General features: G+C 42.5%; 1 protein-coding gene across 5 annotated transcripts in view; it reads left to right on the top strand.

Annotated features, from left to right (window-relative positions):
* Nucleotides 1–15,754, top strand: part of dlgap1b (discs, large (Drosophila) homolog-associated protein 1b) — a 231,801-nt gene that overhangs the window by 47,942 nt on the left and 168,105 nt on the right. For 4 of the 5 annotated variants that reach the window (XR_003863768.2, XM_029661525.2, XM_029661523.2 and 1 more), the window contains exon 2: nucleotides 1,452–1,533. The gene's annotated coding sequence lies outside the window, so the exon portion shown is untranslated. The remainder of the gene's footprint in view (nucleotides 1–1,451; nucleotides 1,534–15,754) is intronic. The other variant, XM_065019543.1, reaches the window with a different exon arrangement.

Genomic DNA, 15,754 nt, shown 5'->3' with positions numbered 1-15,754 from the left:
CCTCCTTCACTCACGCCGCCAAGCTTACCCTAGTAAAACTGACTATCCTACCGATCCTCGATTTCGGCGATGTCATCTACAAAATGGCTTCCAACACTCTACTCAGCAAACTGGATGCAGTCTATCATAGTGCCATCCGTTTTGTCACCAAAGCACCTTATACCACCCACCACTGCGACTTGTATGCTCTAGTCGGCTGGCCCTCGCTACATATTCGTCGCCAGACCCACTGGCTCCAGGTCATCTACAAGTCCATGCTAGGTAAAGCTCCGCCTTATCTCAGTTCACTGGTCACGATGGCAACACCCATCCGTAGCACACGCTCCAGCAGGTGTATCTCACTGATCATCCCTAAAGCCAACACCTCATTTGGCCGCCTTTCGTTCCAGTACTCTGCTGCCTGTGACTGGAACGAACTGCAAAAATCGCTGAAGTTGGAGACTTTTATCTCCCTCACCAACTTCAAACATCAGCTATCCGAGCAGCTAACCGATCGCTGCAGCTGTACATAGTCTATTGGTAAATAGCCCACCCATTTTCACCTACCTCATTCCCATACTGTTTTTTTAATTTATTTATTTACTTTTCTGCTCTTTTGCACACCAATATCTCTACCTGTACATGACCATCTGATCATTTATCACCCCAGTGTTAACCTGCAAAATTGTATTATTCGCCTACCTCCTCATGCCTTTTGCACACATTGTATATAGACTGCCCATTTTTTTTTCTACTGTGTTATTGACTTGTTAATTGTTTACTCCATGTGTAACTCTGTGTTGTCTGTTCACACTGCTATGCTTTATCTTGGCCAGGTCGCAGTTGCAAATGAGAACTTGTTCTCAACTAGCCTACCTGGTTAAATAAAGGTGAAATAAATAAAAAATAAAAGGTTGTTATGGTGTTTTCTTAAAACTGCATTGTTGGTTAAGGGCTTGTAAGTAAGCATGTCACTGTAAGGTCACCTGTTGTATTCGGGACATGTGACATGAAATTTGATTTTTTGTTGATTTGATGACATTTGGGACTGAGAGCAGTTCATCAAAGAGACTGCAGGACCCCTCAGCCTTATATATTTCAAGGAGCACAAATAGGCTTAAAGTTAAATGCTTGCTCTTATCTTCTCCTTTTGGGGAGGGGGGGGGCGGATTCCGTGCATGTTCTCTCTTTCATGCTATATCTCACGGCTTCCCAAAGGACCGTGTTTGGGATGAGAACTGAGACAGCGCAGGTTTGATATTTTAGCGAAACTCATCTTAGCTGAATACGTTACAGCATTGAATGTCTCTCCGACCAAAGCATTTCTGGTTTGAGAGTTAAGTCTCTTGTTTTCGTATTCCTTGAGCAGTGTAATTGCCTTAAAACAAAACTGTTATTTATTTGTTCTTCTATTTTTTTACGTTCTCTCAACATTGTTTTTCTCTCTCTCTCCTGTTCTGTTTTTATTAAAGACCTGCCCGCTTGCATGGAGGACATCAGGCTTGGATTTAAGGACTGGCGAGACATTGTGTGGGAGAGGAGACAATAAAGTGGGTGAGTTAATGTATATCTGCTTTTTAACTATACTGCAACCCAACCTCATGATGAAAACGTTCCCAGGGCACGTTTTTTGCAAGCAAGAGAAAAGATGCACATTCTTATCTGAAGGTTGGGTTGCAGTACCGATACTTTATAGCATAAGAGCCACTGTTGATACAGTCCCAAAATGTTTTGCACGTCAGCAATCAAGATTTCAAGATATAGAACTTTGAAAATACTGAAAGTATCACAGTAGTTGGTATGTTTGCCATGATCCGGTCTGTCAAGGCTGGCCCCGACTGTCATCATTATTCAGACCAATACACAAGCTCTTTTCGTTGAACTTTGACCTTTCTGACAGAACATTGCATTAGACGACAACAACCTTGCTGTAACTCCAGTCATGACACGCATGGACAGGAACACATTGGAGTGTGGGTGTCTGTCAGATCGGACAGAGAGGGAGAGATGGAGGAAGAGAAGAGAGAGGGGGAGGATAATGTAGGATAGAAGAAGTCAGACATGGAGTGGGAAGCAGAGATGGAGATGGAGAGAGGGATAGGAGAGAGACTGGGGGAAAGAGTAAGATTGGGGCTGAATCAGCTATGTGCTCTTTGTGTCTGTCGCCTCAGCAGCTCTCCAGTAGCCATGACTTTTTTTCTACACGGTTCAGAACATTTAATGATATTTGGTGGCACACCAGATGTTGGCCCTGAGATTATAAGAGTTTATACTCCAAAGAAGGAAGGAAACATGTTTGTTAGGAGATAAAAAGTGCTGAACTTGGTTACTCTCTGCCAGCCATATTCAAACCAACTCTGGCCATGCTGCGGAAGATTGAGAAGAGAGAAAATTCTCCATTCTGTGTGTGGTAGTATTGGTGTGTGGAACTTCCGAGGCTGTACTGTACGCAGTGCTTGAATTGGGCAGGTACACACAGAGTACCTTCACCTCAAATATTATACTGCTTGAGTACTGGCACCTTTTATAGAATAATGGCTTAAAAATATGATGAGCACTGGCACCAAAATAACATTTGTACAGACACCCAAAATGAGCATCTATTTCAGTCCACTTCAAGCACTGTGTGAGTGTCTGAATTGGAATGCATGATACAGCAGTAATCCTATGGGGTTGGTTGTGAGGCTTAAAACAGCTTTTAGGTAGCTAGCTGGAGAGTTTAGTGAGTTCAGAGAGGTAGAGTATGGTAAAGTAGGGACACAGCTGCCATCAGAACATACCTCTGGTTGCATCCCAAATGGCACCATATTCAATTTATATTGTATGACTTTTGACCAGGGTAGGGCAGACCAAGTAGTGCACTATAAAGGGAATAGGGTGCCATTTGCGACACTGCCAGATTAAACATTAGGCTAGCAACAGGACTCTGCAGGAGAGGAGAGTTACTGCTGTGTAATGTGTAGCTGGTAGATTCTGGTAAAGTGTTAGATGTAGTGCAAATTGTGTTTGGATGCACTTTGCCGAACAAAGTATTGGAGATTTTAAAAAATGTTCAGAAGAATCTTTAGTCCGATCATGAGTCCGTTAATTTGAGTGATGTTAAAAGTTGGAATATGTGTGACAATCCGGAACAGATGAAGATTTCAGAAAATTATAATATGACTACAATTCAAATTAATTTGGCTTAAGTACAAATATAGAGCCTCACAGCGGATGTGTCACCATACCCATAATACCTAGCGGTCAAACAGGATAATGTTTCCAATCTTTTTTTCCACCATTCATTTTTCACATAGGGATTTTAGAAACCCTTAAAATAAGAGCTGTGTTTTGTGTACGCTTACCCTGGCATGATGTTTTGACAACCATGTACAGTTGAAGTCGGAAGTTCACATACATTTTGGTTGGAGTGATTAAATCTAATTTTTCAACCACTCCACAAATTTCTTGTTAACAAACTATAGTTTTGGCAAGTCGGTTAGGACATCTACTTTGTGCATGACACAAGTAATTTTTCCAACAATTGTTTTTCAGACAGATTATTTAATGTATAATTCACTGTATCACAATTCCAGTGGGTCAGAAGTTTACATACACTAAGTTGACAGTGCCTTTTAACAGCTTGGAAAATTCCAGAAAATGATGTCACAGCTTTAGAAGCTTCTGATTGGCTAATTGACATAATTTGAGTCAATCGGAGGTGTACCTGTGGATGTATTTCAAGGCCTACCTTCAAACTCAGTGCCTCTTTGCTTGACATCATGGGAAAATCAAAAGGAATCAGCCAAGGCCTCAAAAAAACTAATTGTAGCCCTCCACAAGTGTGGTTCATCCTTGCGAGCAATTTCCAAATGCCTGAAGGTACCCTGTTCATCTGTACAAACAATAGTATGCAAGTATAAACACCATGGGACCACCCAGCTGTCATACCGCTCAGGAATGTATGTGAACTTCCGACTTCAACTGTACCACTGAGGAAGTACAGTTCCCGCTCAGCCCAGTCAAAACTGTTCGCTGCTCTGGCCCCCCAATGGTGGAACAAACTCCCTCACGACGCCAGGACAGCGGAGTCAATCACCACCTTCCGGAGACACCTGAAACCCCACCTCTTTAAGGAATACCTAGGATAGGATAAAGTAATCCCTCTCACCCCCCCTCCCCCTGAAAAGATTTAGATGCACTACTGTTCCACTGGAGGTCATAAGGTGAATGCACCAATTTGTAAGTCGCTCTGGATAAGAGCGTCTGCTAAATGACTTAAATGTAAATGTAAATGGAAGGAGACGCGTTCTGTCTCCTAGAGATGAACGTACTTTGGTGCGAAAAGTACAAGTCAATCCCAAAACAACAGCAAAGGACATTGTGAAGATGCTGGAGGAAGCAGGTACAAAAGTATCTATATCCAGAGTAAAACGAGTCCTATATCGACATAACCTGAAAGGCCACTCAGCAAGGAAGAAGCCACTGCTCCAAAACCGCCATAAAAAAGCCGGACTACGGTTTTGAAATGCACATGGGGATAAAGATCGTACTTTTTGGAGAAATGTCCTCTGGTCTGATGAAACGAAAATAGAACTGGTTGGCCATAGTGACCATCGTTATGTTTGGAGGAAAAAGGGGGAGGCTTGCAAGCCGAAGGAAACCATCTCAACCGTGAAGCATGGGGGGCGGCAGCATCATGTTGTGGGGGTGCTTTGTTGCAGGAGAGACTGATGTATTTCACAAAATAGGTGGCATCATGAGGCAGGAAAATTATGTGGATATATTGAAGCAACATCTCAAGACATCAGTCAGGAAGTTAAAGCTTAGTCACAAATGGGTCTTCCAAATGGACAATGACCCCAAGCATACTTCAAAAGTTGTGGCAAAATGGCTTAAGGAAAACAAAGTCAAGGTATTGGAGTGGCCATCACAAAGCCCTGACCTCAATCCCATAGAACATTTGTGGGCAGAACTGAAAAGCGTGTGCGAGCAAGGAGGCCTACAAACCTGACTCAGGTACATCCTCTCTGTCAGGAGGAATGGGCCGAAATTCACGCAACTTATTGTGGGATTCTTGTGGAATTCTACCCGAAACGCTTGACCCAGGTTAAACAATTTAAAGGCAATGCTATCAAATACTAATTGAATGTACGTAAGCTTATGACCCACTGGGAATGTGATGAAAGAAATAAAAGCTGAAATAAATAATTCTCTCTACTATTATTCTGACATTTCACATTCTTAAAATAAAGTGATGATCCTAACTGACCTAAGACAGGGAATTTTTACTAGGATTAAATGTCAGGAATTGTGAAAAACTGAGTTTAAATGTATTTGGCTCTCGGACAATCTCTCTCGGACAAGGTGACTTTTATCACCGTAGGGATGGTGCCAGGTTTCCTCCAGACGTGACGCTTGGCATTCAGGCCAAATAATTCAGTCTTGGATTCATCAGTCCAGAGAATCTTGTTTCTCATGGTCTGAGAGTCCTTTAGGTGCCTTTTGGAAAACTACAAGCAGGCTGTCATGTGCATTTTGCTGAGGAGTGGATTCCGTCTGGCCACTCTACCATAAAGGCCTGATTTGTTGAAGTGCTGCAGAGAGGGTTTTCCTTCTGGAATGTTCTCCCATCTCCACAGAGGAACTCTGGAGCACAGTCAGAGTGACCATTGGGTTCTTGGTCACCTCACTGACCAAGGCTCTTCTCCCCCGATTGCTCAGTTTGGCCGAGCAGCCAGCTCAAGGAAAAGTCTTGATGCTTCCATTTAAGATTAATTTAGATCTGTGCCTTGACACAATCCTGTCTTGGATCTCTACGGACAATTCCTCCGACCTCATGGCTTGGTTTTTACTCTGACATGCTCTGTCAACTGTGGGACCTTATATAGACAGGTGTGTGCCTTTCCAAATAATGTCCAATCAATTGAATTTACCACAGGTGGACTCTAATCAAGTTGTAGAAACTTCTCAAGGATGATAAATGGAAAAAGGATGCACCTCTGCTCAATTTCAAGTGTCATAGCAAAGGATCTGAATTCTTATATAAATAAGGTATTTCTGTTTTTTATTTTGAATAGATTTGCAAACATTTCTAAAAAAACTTTTTTCACTTTGTCATTCTGGGATATTGTGTAGATTGATGAGGGAAAAAATGAGTTTAATCAATTTTAGAATAAGGCTGTAATGTAACAAAATGTGGAAAAAGTCAGGGGGTCCGAATGCACTGTACATTGCTTGTTTTGTCAGGCAAACTATTTGAGTTTTAGCATTTCTACATATCACTCCTTTAAAAGTGATATGTTCCACTGCATTAAGAACGTGAACACGTTAGTAGTCTAGGTAATTACTGTGAGTGGAGGACATAAACTCCCTGTGGCAAGTCTTGTAGCCCTACATCTTTCCCTACTCCAGCGTGTGTGTGCGTGTGTGCGTGCGTGCCTGCCTGCCTGCTTGTCTGAATCCTAGTGCCATAACTGACCATGAGCTATCCAAATAGATCAGATCAGGTTAGCATTGAATAACTTCAATCAGACCCCCTCTCACCTGTAGAAGAGGAAGGAAAGAACTAGTGGGGATTAACAACTCACGTCCTGTTGTAAATCAATGGAGAAGATCCAAGCCTGTGCTCTCCGAATTCAACAAAGGAATGTGCTTTGTCTCAATAGACCTTTCCCCCCTGAAACTCTTAACACGTTCAAAAGCAAATTCGGGAACAATATATCTAACATACAATGTGGGAATGGTTAGAGGTGATCTATAGAACACTAATGTCATTTTGTTTGTAATTCTTTGACATCATTAAAACATGCATAAAGGAAATACTGTAACTTAGAAAGTATACTCACTGCAATAAGTTTCCATACGATGTGTTGTGCATGTAATATGAAAAATGGTTCAATTGTTTTTGTTAAGAGAGGGATGTGATTTGAGAAGTTATAAGAGGTAATTATTTTTCATGACTTTCCATGACTTCGCCCCTAAGTGAGGTCAGGGAGCATGTCAGCCTGCTGGAGCCGCCCCTTTCGAGCAAAAGGAATAAATTATGGTTTAAGAAAAAAACACATTATGCAAGAAAAGTGTGAAGCAGCAGCTGCGCATTTAAAATGGTTTGAACTTTGAATCTCAACACGAGGTGGAGACGATAATATCACCTCCCGGACAATCACTGGTACAGCTGATTAGCTGTTCTAAAGAAAGTATCTTTGAAAGCAAATTTAACCCTTGTGCTGTCTTAAGGGTCAAAAATGACCCACCACTATGTTTAACAGCAGAGAGAACCTCCCAAATTATATTTTTTCAACTTTAAATTTTGTATATTTTCCTTGAGTGACCCCAACATGAGAAAAAGTGAAACATTGCCTTTGTTCATATTTCCATGAAAGCTAAACACCACCGGGGTGCAAAGATTGTCTTAGGGTAATTTTTGGCCCGGCAGTTCTAAAATATTTTACACACCACAAAAACCACAAACACACACACACCCAATGCGAAATTGAGGTTATGTGTGCTACTGATTAAAAATTCCTTGTGCATGTGCAGCATCTCCCCTCCACGACCCCACACATGACTCAAATTCACAGACAAAATCAAAACAATTTCAGACAAAATAAACATTTCTTGAAGAAAGCACTGTTTACTCATGGGGAATGCAGGCAGAGGCTATAAAGGTGCTGCAGATGACAGTCCCCCCCCAGTTCTCTCTTTGCTGAAGCCATGAGTGCACATTTCAGGGCCCAACAGCTCATAGATCAGATTTTCTTCAGGTGTCCAGGAGGAACAAGAGAATAATGATTTAGAAGAGGAGGAGGTATCTGAAGAAGAAGATGGGGAAGAATACAGAACAGAGAACAATGCCTCATCTTCAGATTAAGAAGAAATCCCCCAAGCTGAAAGATACATTTTTGTCAAAGTACAGCAAAATAACAAGGTCCTTGTCACCACATGACATACCAGGGAAGGATGGCAACACAAAATGTCATAAGGATGACCCCAGGGCCCACAAGTTGCCCATGTAAAGGACATCGCCTCAACATTCTACATGTTCATCACACCAGCCATTGAAAAAATCATCCACGAGATGAAAAATATGGAGGGTTTCCGTAAATATGGAGACAATTGGAAAAGGATGGATGAGATTGACCTGCGTGCCTACATAGGGCTGCTATTCTTAGCAGGTGTGTATAGGTCCCGAGACGAGGCTACATGTAGACTCTGGGATGCAGAGAGTGGAAGGGCGATTTCCGTGCCACGATGCCATTGAAAGTCTTTCACACTTTCTCAAGAATGCTACGATTTGATAACCGTGAGTCAAGACCTGCAAGACATGTGAGATACAAACTGGCGGCCATCTGGGAGAAGTGGGTGGAGCGTTTGTCATACCTCTACAACACTGGGCCTGAAGTAACAGTGGATGAGCAACTGGTTCCATTCAGAGGTACATTTTTATTTTCATATATGTAATGTAAGTGATTTTCACTGTTAATTGTATAATATATTGCTGTAATATCGTTGATATGTTTTTGTGACACTGATAATAATTACTGATAGTAATCTCTTTTGTCAAAAGGTTGCTGTCCTTTCCTGTAATATGTGCCCAGCAAGCCAGCAAAGTATGGCATCAACATATGGGTGGCCTGTGATACACAATTCAGCTACGCTTGGAAGATGCAAGTCTACATAGGGATGCCGACCAGCGGAGGCCCGGAGAAGAACCAGGGGATGCGGGTTGTGCTTGATGTGACAGATGGACTGAGGGGGCACAATGTCACGTGTAACAATTTCTTCACCTCTTATGAACTCAGCCAGCAGCTCCTGGAGGGGAAGATCACCATGGTTGGCACAGTTACATTTAGAAAGAACAAGCCTGAGCTCCCCACTGCACTTCTCACAACAAGGGGGAGAGGCCTTCTCATCAAAGTTTGCCTTCACCCCCACCACCACTCTGGTTTCTTACCTCCCAAAGAGGAATAAGAATGTGGTCCTCCTGAGCACACTGCACAAAAAGGCTGAGATCAGTGATTGTGAGGACAGGAAGCCAGCCATCATTCTGGACTACAACCACAACAAAGGAGTCATGAACAACCTGGACAAGGTGATTGGAACTTACAGCTGCAGAAGGACGACAGCCCGCTGGCCCCTGGGCATCTTCCATAACATCATTGATGTGTCCTCATACAATGTCTTCATGATATGGAACAAGAGCAACCCTACCTGGATGCCTGATAAGCGGAACAAGATGAAGGTGTTCCTAGAGCAGCTGGGAAAGGCACTTGTAACTCCACACATTCAAAGAAGGGAGTGCCTCCCCCGCTCTGCAGCGCTTGTGAAAGCTGAACAGGGGGCTGAATTGTGTCCTGTTCCACCTTATGCTGCTACTGGGGCAGGCAAGTGGAGGAGATGCCAATTCTGCTCCCCAAAGAAGGACTGTAAAACAAATACTATGTGCTGCACATGTGAGAAATACATCTGCAAAGTCCATGCACACACACTTGCATACTGTCCTACATGTGCCAATTAGAGTTGATTGATCTATGTTCTTCATGTTTTTGTTTTGTATCTATTATCTTATTTTATTCTTATTTATTGTTGTTGTTTATACACCTTGTGGGTGGGGGCAGTGGTTAAAAAAATTGGAGAAAACTAGCATTTTGTAGTTGAATTCCTAATTGTACAGTATATAAGAATATATCACTATGTTGCCAAAAAAGTTCAACACTGCTGTTTCCCTTCAATAAAATGCATTCAAAACTACTTTCTGCACATTTCTGCTATTTTCTTAGGCTATACAAGTGTTATTTCTTGCTAAAAAAGTATGTTTACACCTATGCAGTACCTTTAGCAATAATAATAATAAACCTCTACTTTAGTAAAGAAAACAGTTATGACAGGTGTATTGTAATAAAAAGGAGAGGTGTCCACTGATTAAATGGGGGTTTAGTGAAGGCGGGTCATTTTTTACCCTTAAGACAAGGGGAATATACTGAATGTTAAGACTACACAAGGGTTAAGTAGCACCATCCTGTTGCTCTGCTCAAACCATCGTATTACGCTACTCTCATGACCCCACTGGGGAACCATCGATACGGCTGGGAAGCCTATCTTCAAAGAAGCATCTTCAAGAGCGAATGGAAGAGAAATCAATTCTGTAGTTCACCAGATACCGGGCAACTACGAAGAAGGACAACAGTAGAAGAGTTGTTGGAACCATTTCATTTGAATTTCAAAGACGTCGGATTACCTCCAGGTATCCTTCAATATAAAAAAACAGTCACTCCCTTAGGCGAACCACAGTATTAGATTTGTCCAGGAAATGGCAGAGCGATTTCTTCATAGTGCATCTTTAATGAATGCATCAAGGGCAGCTTCTGGATGCTCCTCCTTACACACATTAGACTAACTTTTTTTTTTAAAGAAAAATATTTAACCTTTATTTAACTAGGCAAGTCAGTTAAGAACAAATTATTATTTACAATGACAGCCTAGAAACATTGGGTTAACTGCCTTGTTCAGGGGCAGAACGACAGATGTTTACCTTGTCAGCTCAGGGATTCGATCGAGCAACCTTTCGGTTACTGGCCCCACGCTCTAACCACTAGGCTACCTGCCGCCCATACTTCAACAATGGAATCAAAACATTTTGTATGATCTCTTATACTCTACACTCTTTTAGGCCCAGCCTTTGGAACTTTGGCTTTTCTGGATATAGCCACAATATTATGGTCACTACATCAAATGAGTGTGGATACAGCTTTAGAACAAAGTTCTGCGGCGTTAGTAAAAGTTTGATCAATACACGTGGGTGATATAGGTCCTGTACTGTTTGTAAATACCCTGGTAGGTTGATTGATAAAATGAATCAGATTACAGGCACTGGTTACAGTAAGAAGCTTCCTCCCCTCTTTGGGCCCTGGACAAAAGCAGTACAGTATCTAGGGAATAGGATGCCATTTGGGACACAGAAGTAGTCTATAGGCCTCTAGGCCAGTTGTACACACGCCTTACTACTAGCTACTTGTTCAGTATCAATGACAAACAGCATGTCAAAAAAGCTGTTCTGAGATAAGCATGATGGGTGATCGACCATATCTCCAGCACATGGTTACTGGTGTGTGTAATGTCCAGCTGGCTGTCCAATCACTGACCCCAGTCTCTCCTCTCCTCTAATCTCTGTTCTTCCCCAACCCCAGTCATCTGCTCTGCTCTGTCTGTTCTGGGTTGTGTCCTAAATGGCACCGTGTTCGCTATATAGTACACTACTTCAAAAGTAGTGCACTAAATATGAAATGGGGTGCTATTTGGGATGCTACCCTGCTGTGCTCCCAATTGCCAAGCAACCAAGATTTGCTCCATCAGATCACGCATAATTACGGTCCACTACCTAATCTGTACCAACACACTTGGCAGCTGCCATTTGATGTCGCAGTGGCAGTGTTTTACACAGAACCACATCAAGATCTCCTCAGAAGGATACCTGTGTTATTGTGTTTCTCTTTCTCTGTCTCGCAAACTTGTTCTCTATCTCTCAAACTAGTTCCCTCCCTACCTCCCTCCAAATCTCTGATACACTCTATTGTCTTACAGTCTGTTTTCCGGAGCCTTACCACTTCTCAAATGGCCCTTTACCTCAAGTCAGCATGATGATACTTTTTCAAATGGGAAAGCTGTACAGGCTGCAAATCCAGTGATGTGACTTAACTTTAACATTCATCTAAAGACTGTTATATTTCTAATTAATTAACTAACCATGTTTAATTGTTACCCAATTCAAATAATCATGTAACAATTAACTCATTAGGACCTGGGGCACCACGAGAGCGGTTCTTTAAAGAGTTACCATCTCCTGAAGTAAACTCAAAGGTCTTTACCTATCACATCTATAAACAGTAAACGTTTTAATCAAAACTTTGTATCATATCACCATTCGGAACAGTCCTAACCTCCTTGCATCTGCAAAAGCCCGAGCCTTACATCTGATTCAGTACTACACAAATTGTTTTAATTATTTATTTACTAGCTAATTAAATGGAAACACAGGATAAACACACAGAGTGTCTGCACCGGTTATTGACGGGAGACGTAATACGCTGAAAACAGGTCCCTAGCGAAATGGCAACAACATGGATGCTTGTTAAATAAGAGATGGAGAGAGAGAGAAAGAGAGAGACACTTAACATTGCCACATTCAGAAACTACTCCCACCTACAACAACCATACACTTTGCACATGAACCGCTGCCCGCTTTGAGCAGAAATCATGAATGTATTTACGTGAAATGCCTGGGATCTCTCGGTGAACGGGGCAGCCTTGGAAAGGGGGTTGGGCCTTTTCGTGGCACGCTCGTAAGGCTCTGATTGTCCGAAATGGTTCCAACAACTCTTCTACTGTTGTCCTTCTTCGTAGTCGCCCGGTATCTGGTGACTTGTCGTGCAGTCCTGAACAGAACTACAAAATTGATTTCCCTTCCATTCGCTCTTGAAGATGCTTCTTTGAAGTTAGGCTTGCCAGCCGTATCGATGATTCCCCAGTGGGTTGATGAGAGTAGCGTAATACGATGGTTTGAGCAGAGCAACAGGATGGTGCTACTTAACCCTTGTGTAGTCTTAACATTCTGTATATTCCCCTTGTCTTAAGGGTAAAAAATGACCCGCCTTCACTAAACCCCTAAAATAAAGCAGCTTAATTGAATGTTAAACCCCAAATCTATTTTGCATGAAGAAACAACCTGTCATTCATCACAAACGTTGTGAATATGTGGGTTTTCCCTCTTCACACTGCAGGAAGACTGCATTTAATCAGTGGACACCTCTCCTTTTTATTACAATACACCTGTCATAACTGTTTTCTTTACTAAAGTAGAGGTTTATTATTATTATTGCTAAAGGTACTGCATAGGTGTATAGCCTAAGAAAATAGCAGAAATGTGCAGAAAGTAGTTTTGAATGCATTTTATTGAAGGGAAACAATAACAGTCTGGAACGTTTTTGGCAACATAGTGATATATTCTTATATACTATACAATTGGGAATTCAACTACAAAATGCTAGTTTTCTCCAATTTTTTTAACCACTGCCCCCACCCACAAGGTGTATAAACAACAACAATAAATAAGAATAAAATAAGATAATAGATACAAAACAAAAACATGAGGAACATAAATCAATCAACTCTGATTAGCACATGTAGGACAGTATGCAAGTGTATGTGCATGGACTTTGCAGATGTATTTCTCACATGTTCAGCACATAGTATTTGTTTTACAGTCCTTCTTTGGGGGGCAGAATTGGCATCTCCTCCACCTGCCTGCACCAGCTGCAGCCTCGGGTGGATCAGGACACAATTCAGCCCCCTGTTCAGCTTTCACAAGCGCTGCAGAGGCTGCTGTGTGGGGGAGGCACTCCCTTCTTTGAATGTGTGGTGTTTACAAGTGCCTTTCCCAGCTGCTGCAGGAACACCCTCCTCTTGTTCCGCTTATCAGGCATCCAGGTAGGGTTGCTCTTGTTCCATATCATGAAGGCATTGTATGAGGACACATCAATGATGTTATGGAAGATGCCCAGGGGCCAGCGGGCTGTCGTCCTTCTGCAGCTGTAAGTTCCAATCACCTTGTCCAGGTTGTCCATGTCTCCTTGAAGAAGAAATGGTTCCACGTGACATTGTTCCCCCTCAATCCATCTGTCACATTAAGCACAACCCGCATCCCCTGGTTCTTCTCCGGGCCTCCACTGGTCGGCTTCCCTGTGTAGACTTGCATCTTCCAAGCATAGCTGAATTGTACATCACAGGCCACCCATATCTTGATGCCATACTTTGCTGGCTTGCTGGGCACATATTACCGGAAAGGACAGCGACCTTTTGACAGAAGAAATTACTATCAGTAATTATTATCAGTGTCACAAAAAACAATTACATATCAACGATATTACAGCAATATATTATACAATTAACAGTGAAAATCACTTACATTACATATGAAAATAAAAATGTACCTCTGAATGGAACCAGTTGCTCATCCACTGTTACCTCAGGCCCAGGGTTGTAGAGGTATGGCAGACGCTCCACCCACTTCTCCCAGACCTCTCCGATGGCTGCCAGTTTGTATCTCACATGTCTTGCAGGTCTTGACTCACGGTTATCAAATCATAGCATTCGTGAGAAAGTGTGAAAGACTTTCAATGGCATCGTGGCACGGAAATCGCCCTTCCACTCTCTGCATCCCAGAGTCTACATGTAGCCTCGTCTCGGGACCTATACACACCTGCTAAGAATAGCAGCCCTATGTAGGCACGCAGGTCAATCTCATCCATCCTTTTCCAATTGTCTCCATATTTACGGAAACCCTCCATATTTTTCATCTCGTGGATGATTTTATCAATGGCTGGTGTGATGAACATGTAGAATGTTGAGGCGATGTCCTTTACATGGGCAACTTGTGGGCCCTGGGGTCATCCTTATGACATTTTGTGCTGCCATCCTTCCCTGGGATGTCATATGGTGACAAGGGCCTTGTTATTTTGCTGTTCTTTGACAAAAATGTATCTTTCAGCTTGGGGGATTTCTTCTTAATTTGAAGATGAGGCATTGTTCTCTGGGCTGTATTCTTCCCCATCTTCTTCCACACCCATCTTCTTCTGTGCATCTTATACTTCATGTCATTGCTTGCAGTTTGCAAGTGATTTCCATTTTCTAATGGATGTCAATTCGTTTGGATCTTATTTTTCACTGTGCTCGTCACTGTTTGTCATGTGCAACCATTTAATATATCAGCTTAACAATGTTATCATCACTGGCCAGTGATGCTCTCTCTCTCCGCAACATTCAGCAACATTCAGCAATTAGCTTTGAGAAAGCCTGCCATATGTGTATATGTATGTGTATACATATTGTGGCAAACCTCTTCAAGGTTAGGAGCGTTTGTCACAAACTAAGTGGTAAACTGTCACCAAATCACCCAAGAATGAGAGTTCTTTCGAACAGGACAGTACCTGTGTGTTTGTTTCTCCGTCCTGGTCCACCCAGGCCGTAGGCGAGGTCAAGGATAGCAGGGTTCGGTACACGAATCGGGTTCTCGGTAGGTCCAGGTCCAAACGCCAACGGGTAAGTCCAAAACAATCCAGCTCATACACGGTAAATCCAGCCAATCTCTATTGTCTCTTTCTCTATTGTTCATAGATCCTTCCAGCACTCTCTCTATCTCTTCCTGGTTTTTCTTGACCCTTTATCTGTGAGTCGGCTCCACCTTCTGAGGGTTCCCCTTGCTTCTGGGACTTGTAGTTTTGGCGGTCGGACATTTTGTGATCTGTAGTTCTGACAGGGGTGGCCATTTTAGTGATCGGGCAGAGCCCGTTTATTAGTTCTGCTCTCACATATCTGCCACTTATCACTCGACCCCCTTCTTTGCCACAATATATATATATATATATATATTTCTACATTCAAAGTTTTTAAGTTTACATAAACTTAGGTTGGAGTCATTAAAACTCGTTTTTCAACCACTCCACAAATGTTGTGTTAACTAACTATAGTTTTGGCAAGACGGACATCTACTTTGTGCATGACACAAGTAATTCTTCCAACTTCAGTGTTGGGATGGTGTTCTTCGGCTTTCAAGCCTCCCCCTTTTTCCTCCAAACATAACAATGGTCAGCCAAGGAATCCCCAGCACCACTGGAAACAGGTGCGTTACCATGTCCAGAGGAACCGTGGCCTCCCTGACCAGCCCTGACCCTAACGGGCGGCTATCTAGGGAGTGCACGGGGAAGGGTTGATCTATCGGCACCAGCAGAATCCCTAACCT

Source organism: Oncorhynchus nerka, linkage group LG6 (assembly GCF_034236695.1).
Source record: "Oncorhynchus nerka isolate Pitt River linkage group LG6, Oner_Uvic_2.0, whole genome shotgun sequence".
Lineage (NCBI taxonomy): Eukaryota > Metazoa > Chordata > Actinopteri > Salmoniformes > Salmonidae > Oncorhynchus > Oncorhynchus nerka.
The sequence above is the reverse complement of the archived record's forward strand: the minus strand, read 5'-3'. Positions and strand labels throughout refer to the sequence as shown.